Consider the following 8,245-nt stretch of genomic DNA (forward strand, 5'->3'; position numbering starts at 1 on the left):
TACTAGCTCTGAAGAAAATGCAAAACAAGTAGAATTATATACATAATAAAAGATTACACCATTTGACTTTAAGCCACAAATATATGTAAAAATAGAAAATGATGGAAATACTCAGCAGGTCAGGCAGCATCTGTAGAGAAACAGAGTTAACTATCCCTCCTCATCCTTCTTGACTTGTCTGCAGCCTTTTACACGGTTGACCACTCCATCCTTCTCCAACGCCTCTCCACTGTCGTCCAGCTGGGTGGGACTGCACTCGCCTGGTTCCATTCTTATCTATCTAATCATAACCAGAGAATCACCTGCAACGGCTTCTGGTCCTGCTCCCGCATCGTTACCTCTGGTGTCCGCCAAGGATCTATCCTTGGCCCCCTCCTATTTCTCATCTACATGTTGCCCCTTGGTGACATCATCCGAAAACACAGCGTCAGTTTCCACATGTACGCTGATGACACCCAGCTCTACCTCACTACCTCTTCTCTCGACCCCTCCATGATGTCTAAATTGTCAGACTGCTTGTCCGACATACAGTTCTGGATGAGCAAAAATTTTCTCCAATTCAATATTGGGAAGACCAAAGCCATTGTTTTCGGTCCCCGCCACAAACTCCATTCCCAAGCCACTGGCTCCACCCCTCTCTCTAACATCTGTCTGAGGCTGAATCACACTGTTCGCAACCTTGGTGCCATATTTGACCCTGAAATGAGCTTCCAACCACATGTCCGCAGCATAACAAAGACCGCCTACTTCCACCTCCGTAACATCGCCCGTCTCCACCCTTGCCTCAACTCATCCGCTGCTGAAACCCTCAGCCATGCCTTTGTTACCTCTAGACTTGACTATTCCAATGCACTCCTGGCTGGCTTCCCACATTCCACCCTACGTAAACTCGAGGTCATCCAAACCTCGGCTGCCCGTGTCCTAACCTGCACCAAGTCCCGTTTGCCCATCACCATTGTGCTCGCTGACCTACATTGGCTCCCAGTTAAGCAGCACCTTGAGTTCAAAATTCTCATCCTTGTTTTCAAATCCCTCCATGGCCTCGCCCCTTCCTATCTCGATAATCTCCTTCAGCCCCCAAACCACCCCCCCCCCGAGATATCTGCGCTGCTCTAATTCTGCCCTCGAGCATCCCTGATTATAATCGCTCAACCTTTGGTGGTCGTGCCTTCTGTTGCCTCGGCCCTAAGCTCTGGAATTCCCTGCCTAAACCTCTCCGCCTCTCCACCTCTCTTTCCTCCTTTAAGATGCTCCTTAAAACCTACCTCTTTGACCAAGCTTTTGGTCACCTGCCCTAATTTATCCTTTTGTGGATCGGTGTCAAATTTGTTGACTTAAAATAATCCTGTGCAGCGCCTTGGGACATTTTACTACGTTAAAGACGCTATATAAATACAAGTTGTTGTTGTTGTTAACACTCCAGGTTGATGAAGGGTATTTGACCTGTTGAGTATTTCCAGCATTTTCTGGTTTTATTTCAAATTTCCAGCATCTGCAGTATTTTGCTTTTGTATATTTAAAAATACATGGGCCAAAAATCGCTGGGAAGTTGCATCATCAGAATGACGCATTGCCAGCACTCGCCATTATTAATTTGTAAAAAATTCTGCAATTTACTGAGTGAGAGATGTGCCATGAGGTCCAATTCTCTGCAAATTAATGCCAATCGTGAAATTGCTGGATTTACGATTTTATTACAAATTATTCATACCGCAGCCATTTGGGGCTGGTAATTAATGTCTCAGAGGACCTGAGTAATGACGTGATTTATGGTCCTGACATGACACTCAACCTTGGAGGTCCATAAAGAGACCACTTAAGCAGTGGAGTCTCACTCCAGCAGGTAATGAATTGTTCATACAGGTTTTTTTATTTTTATCTTGGCGGTATTTTTGTGCCAGTCTTGTCATCCACACACCTGTTAGTATGTCAGAAAGCAATAATTTTCAGGACGCAAAGTGGTTTTCACACTCAGAAGAGGGTTCGGAAACTAGATTAAAAGAAAGGATAAACAATGGCAAACATTTAAATAAATAATTCATAATTTGCAACTAATATACATTCCCTTAAGGAATAAAAACCCCACGGGAAAAATGGTCCAACCGTGGCTCACAAGAGAAGTTAAAGATAGGATAACGACAACAACAACAACAACTTGTATTTATATAGCACCTTTAACGTAGTAGAATGTCCCAAGGCGCTGCACAGTGGTATTCAAAAATAAATTTGACGCATGATCCACATAAGGATAAATTAGGGCAGGTGACCAAAAGTTTGGTCAAAGAGGTAGGTTTTAAGGAGTGTCTTAAAGGAGGAAAGAGAGGTAGCGAGGCGGACAGGTTTAGGCAGGGAATTCCAGAACTTAGGGCCTAGGCAACAGAAGGCATGACCACCAAAGGTTGAACGATTATAATCAGGGATGCTCAAGAGGGCAGAATCAGAGGAGTGCAGCTATCTCGGGGGGTTGTGGGGCTGAAGGAGATTACAGAGATAGGAAGGGGCGAAGCCATGGAGGGATTTGAAAACAAGGATGAGAATTTTGAAATCGAGGCGCTGCTTAGCCGGTAGCCAGTGTAGGTCAGCGAGCTCAGGGGTGATGGGCGAACGGGACTTGGTGCGAGTTAGGACACGGGCAGCCAACTTTTCGATGACCTCAAGTTTACGTAGAGTGGAATGTGGGAGGCCAGCCAGGAGTGCATTGCAATAGTCAAGTCTAGAGGTAACAAAAGCATGGATGAGGGTTTCAGCAGCGGATGAGCTGAGGCAAGGGCGGAGACGGGCAATGTTACGGAGCTGGAAGTAGGCGGTTTTAGTTATGCTGCGGACATGTGGTCGGAAGCTCATTTCAGGGTCCAATATGACACCAAGGTTGCGAACAATGTGGTTCAGCCTCAGACAGATGTTAGGGAGAGTGATGGAAACAGTGGCTAGGGAACAGAGTTTGTGGCGGAGACTGAAAACAATGGCTTTGGTCTTCCCAATATTTAATTGGAGAAAATTTTTGCTCATCTCGGTCAAGTAGTCTGACAATTTAGAGACTGTGGAGGGCTCGGGTGAGGTGGTGGTGAGGGTATCATCAGTGTACATGTGGAAACTGACGTTGTGTTTTCATAGAAACATAGAAGATAGGAGCAGGAGTAGGCCATTCGGCCCCTCGAGCCTGCTCCGCCATTCGATGAGATCATGGCTGATCATCCAAACTCAGTACCCCGTACCTGCCTTCTCCCCATATCCCTTGATACCTTTAGCTCTAAGAAATATATCTAACTCCTTCTTGAATATATTTAAAGACTTGGCCTCAACCGCCTTCTGTGGTAGAGAATTCCACAGGTTCACCACTCTCTGGGTGAAGAAATTCCTCCTCATCTCTGTCCTAAATGGCTTACCCCTTATCCTTAGACTATGACCCCTGGTTCTGGACTCGCCGACCATCGGGAACCTTCTACCCGCATCTAGTTTGTCCAGACCTGTCAGAATTTTATAAGTTTCGATGAGATCCCCTCTCATTCTTCTAAACTCCAGCGAGTATAATCCCAATCGACCCAATCTCTCCTCATACGTCATTCCTGCCATCCCAGGGATCAGCCTTGTGAATCTTCGCTGAACTCCTTCCATGGCAAGAACATCCTTCCTCAGATAAGGCGACCAAAACTGCACACAGTACTCAAGCTATGGTCTCACCAAGGCCCTGTACAACAGCAGCAGGACATCCTTGCTCCTGTACTCAAACCCTTTCGCTATGAAGGCCAACATACCATTTGCCTTCTTCACCGCCTGCTGCACCTGCATGCTTACCTTCAGTGACTGGTGCACAAGGACACCCAGGTCTCGTTGCACTTCCCCTTCTCCCAATCTATTGCCATTCAGATAATAGTCTGCCTTTCTGTTTTTGACACCAAAGTGGATAACCTCGCATTTATCCATGTTATATTGCATCTGCCACGCTTCTGCCCATTCACCCAACCTGTCCAAATCATCCTGGAGTTTCTCGGTATCTTCCTCGCAGCACACACACCCACCCAGCTTTGTGTCATCTGCAAACTTGGAGATATTACATCTAGTTCCCTTATCTAGATCATTAATGTATATTGTGAATAGCTGGGGTCCAAGGACCGATCCCTGCGGTACCCCACTAGTCACTGCCTGCCACTCGGAAAAAGACCCGTTAATTCCTACTCTCTGCTTTCTGTCCGCCAACCAGTTCTCTATCCAAGTCAATACCTTGCCCCAATCCCATGTGCCTTAACTTTACACGCTAATCTCTTATGCGGGGCCTTATCGAAAGCCTTTTGAAAGTCCAAATACACCACATCTACTGGTTCTCCCTTATCTATTTTCCCAGTTACATCCTCAAAAAATTCCAGTAGATTTGTCAAGCACGATTTACCTTTTGTAAATCCATGTTGACTTTGTCCGATCCTGTCACTGTTTTCCAAGTGCTCAGCTATTACATCCTTTATAATGGACTCTAGCATTTTCCCCACTACCGATGTCAGGCTTACCAGTCTGTAATTCCCCGCTTTCTCTCTACCACCCTTTTTGAATAGTGGGGTAACATTAGCTACCCTCCAATCCATAGGTACAGTTCCAGATTCCAGCGAATTTTGGAAGATGATCAGCAATGCATCTACTATTTCTAGGGCCACTTCCTTAAGTACCCTAGGATGTAGATTATCAGGCCCTGGGGATTTATCGGCCTTCAATCCCGTCAATTTCCCTAACACCATTTCCCTACAAATACTGATTTCTTTCAGTTCCTCCCTCTCATCCCAACATCTCTGGGAGGTTATTTGTGTCCTACTTTGTGAAGACAGAACCAAAATATGCATTTAATTGGTCTGCCATTTCTTTGTTCCCCATTATAACTTCCCCAGCTTCTGACTGCAAGGGACCTACACTTGATTTCACTAATCTTTTTCTCTTCACATATCTATAAAAGCTCTTACAGTCAGTTTTTATGTTCCCTGCAAGCTTACTTTCATATTCTATTTTCCCCTTCTTAATTAATTCCTTTGTCCTCCTTTGTTGAATTCGGATGATGTCGCCAAGGGGCAGCATGTAGATGAGAAATAGGAGGGGGCCAAGGATAGATCCTTGGGGGACACCAGAGGTAACGATGCGGGAGCGGGAAGAGAAGCCATTGCAGGTGATTCTTTGGCTATGATTAGATAGATAAGAATGGAACCAGGTGAGTGCAGTCCCACCCAGCTGGATGACGGTGGAGAGGCATTGGAGAAGGATGGAGTGGTCAATCGTATCAAAGGCTGCAGACAAGTCAAGAAGGACAAGGAGGGGTAGTTTACCTTTGTCACAGTCACGAAGGATGTAATTTGTGACTTTGATGAAAGCCGTTTCGGTATTGTGATGGGGTAGAAACCTGATTGGAGGGATTCAAACATGGAATTGCGGGAAAGATGGACATGGATTTGGGAGGCAACAACACGTTCAAGGACTTGAGAGGAAAGGGAGGTTGGAGATGGGGTGGTAGTTTGCAAGGATGGAGGGGTCAAGGATTGTTTTTTTGAGGAGTGGGTGATGATGGCAGATTTGAGGGAGAGGGGGACAGTACCTGAAGAGAGAGAACCGTTAACAATCTCAGGTAACATGGGAGCCAGAAAAGGAAGTTGGGTGGTCAGCAGTTGGGTGGGAATAGGGTCGAGGGAGCAGGAAGTGGGTCTCATGGACAAGCTGAGGCGGAGAAGTCATGAGGGGAGCTTGGAGAGAAACTGGAGAAAGAAGTGAGTTCAGGGCTAGGGCCGGGAGCAACCTGAGAGGAAATTTGGCCCAGTGGGCTAGGGGAAGGAAGGGAAGTGGCAGAGGCAGCTGAACGCATGGTCTCAATCTTAAGAGACAAAGAAGTCCATGAACTCCTCACACTTGTTGGAGGATAAGATTAAAAGAGGCTCATGGAATAGGTGGGTCAGTGGCAGCTTGGATAAGGAATTGGCTTAAGGACAGAAAACAGCGAGTTGTGGTATGAAGTAGCCAAATTACTATTATACTGTACCTTAGTTTTTATGTTAGAATATGTATAATTTAGTTTTTATGTTAGAATATGTATAATGCAGCACCAATGTACAAGGTGGAGATAATGGGTTAATCCCTACCCTGAGTTAAATGATATAGAGGTCTGTATATTGCATTTACCCAGCTAAGTTTTAAAACATGATTAAGTGACTTCAACTGTTGAGAGATTAAACTGCAGAACAACTCATGGGAAGATTGGGGAGGAGGTCTGTTCGGCCAGGCGAGGCAACACATATGCGAGATAACGCACCTAAGAATTTGTTTGTTGTAAATCACAACAGGGTTCCATTCTTCAAAGTATGGTGGGACTAATCAGAATGTGCTTGCTTTGCAGAGGTAACCTGAGACGAGGCCAAAAGTCTGTGCTTTGCACGCCTTAACAAGGACTGTTATCTTAAGAAAACATGTAACAAGCAAAACCACCTGGCTACAGGCAACTGGATGGTTGTAAAGCAATTAAGATGAGGCCCACAGTCACAGGAGGTGACGGGACCAACTGATAACTGAAATGTGGGATTTGTGGGTGGCAAGAAGATGAAATGTCACGGTTTATAATTGCCATTTAGCTATAACTCTGTATATGCTGATAAGTGTTACCCCCGCCCCTAGGGCAGGGGTTTGATTTTTGTATAATTGTGATTGTTGCTAGGGAATCAGTGGAGTCGGATCTGAGAGGGGTCTCAGAAGGTTCTCCCCAGGCCTGTGAATAAAGACCGTTTTGAACCATCCTTCACTCGAAGTCTGTCATCTGTACCAAAGCTAAGCGTCGACTCTGTATATCACTTAGTCCGCTCTGAGGGGGAAAGGGTTACGTGTCGACCTGGCACAACACCAGGTCCACTTTTTGGGATGCAACAATTGGCATCACGAACAGGAACACAGACTCTGACCGGTCCACAGGAACGACGAGCTAAGAAGGGTGAGTACATTTTAAATTACCACCCATAAATTAGAAAGCTCAGAACATACTGTGAGATCTGGTAAAGCTGTGATTAAAAGAACTAAATTAGAGACAGACTCGAGAAAGGGGTGCGGTCTGGTGAGCCGGGAGGCGGCGAATCCTCAGAGCCGTTAAGACGGCAAGGCCTCTAGGATAAAGAGGCAGATAAGTGGGCTATAAAGACCTACGAGGAAGCTGGGAGGTGGCAAACCAAATCCTCAGAGCTGTTAAGACAGCAAGGCCTCCAGGGTAAAGAGGTGGTTAAGTGGGCGGTAACTCCTATGAATAGTGGATCCTTGGGAGTCACAGGGTGACCAACACGGACAAGGGTGGTTGCCTATCCTAAACGCCTAGCTTGAGCCCGAATTAAAAGGATGTAGTCCCATGTGACGGCCAGGACCAAGTAGGTGTAGGGAACGAAACACCACAGGATCGTGACCCCATGACGAGTGAGTGTGCGCAAAATAAGTGTGTGTGTGTGAATGATAGGGTAACATAAGAACTATTGAGAAGTAAGTCAGAAACTATATAGAATGCCTAAAAAGGATGCAGAGATAAAGGAGGAGGGACCGTCCCCTTGGGGAGATCCCGACTCCGTCACTCGCTATGTAGCAGACAAAGATCAAAAACTTATCGAAACTATGAAAAAGAAAGGGTGGGATCCCGAAGACTGTGCAGAAAGCCAAAGGGCTTGGTGGAGGAGACAAACCAAAGATAAAGAGGGAATGGTAATCTTAGCTTGTTACCAGAAACAATGTAAGGAATCGAAACAGAAGGGAGAGATAAAGAAGGAAAAAGATCTAATTTGCAGGCTAACCAATTTGAAACCTTAGCAAAGGAAGAAAAAAAAACAAACAGGGATTTGGAAAGCCAGGGAAAGTTGCTGAGTCACCGATGTAAAAAGAAAAAAAAGATAAACTTAAAGCTTTACCAACATGGAAGTTATTAACATCTGTACCGAGACAAATAAAACACAAGATTTGCTGAGTGAAAGGAACCTTAAAAGTATGCTGGAATTTCAGGTTGTATGAAATTGTGTGTTAAAGTGTGAATGTTTTCCTGACTATGAATGTTTAAGAAGTTACAATATTCCTTTGTCTGAAAGTCTTAAAAAAAGAAAAATGTCTGTTGTGTGTTTTAGCTCCACCCACTTCTCTGTGTTAAAAAAAAGCATTTAACCCTTTTGTCTTGTCTTGGATTTTGGAAGTTTTAAGAATGTGCGAATAAGATTGTGCCCCAGAACTGGAAAAACTTTGAATTAATTTAAGTTAAGCTGGT

At 45.1% G+C, this 8,245-nt stretch overlaps 1 long non-coding RNA gene across 1 annotated transcript in view; it reads left to right on the top strand.

Moving 5' to 3' along the window:
- The window catches only part of LOC147116555 (uncharacterized), a 38,129-nt gene extending 31,374 nt beyond the window's left edge, over window positions 1-6,755 (top strand). The window contains exon 2 of the long non-coding RNA XR_015078836.1: window positions 6,362-6,755. This is a non-coding gene — a long non-coding RNA (uncharacterized LOC147116555). The remainder of the gene's footprint in view (window positions 1-6,361) is intronic.
- The last annotated feature ends 1,490 nt before the right edge of the window (window positions 6,756-8,245 follow it).

The sequence above is a fragment of the Somniosus microcephalus genome, chromosome 6 (genome assembly GCF_052327205.1).
Source record: "Somniosus microcephalus isolate GS21.2 chromosome 6, FLI_Smic_1.0, whole genome shotgun sequence".
Classification (NCBI taxonomy): Eukaryota; Metazoa; Chordata; class Chondrichthyes; order Squaliformes; family Somniosidae; genus Somniosus; species Somniosus microcephalus.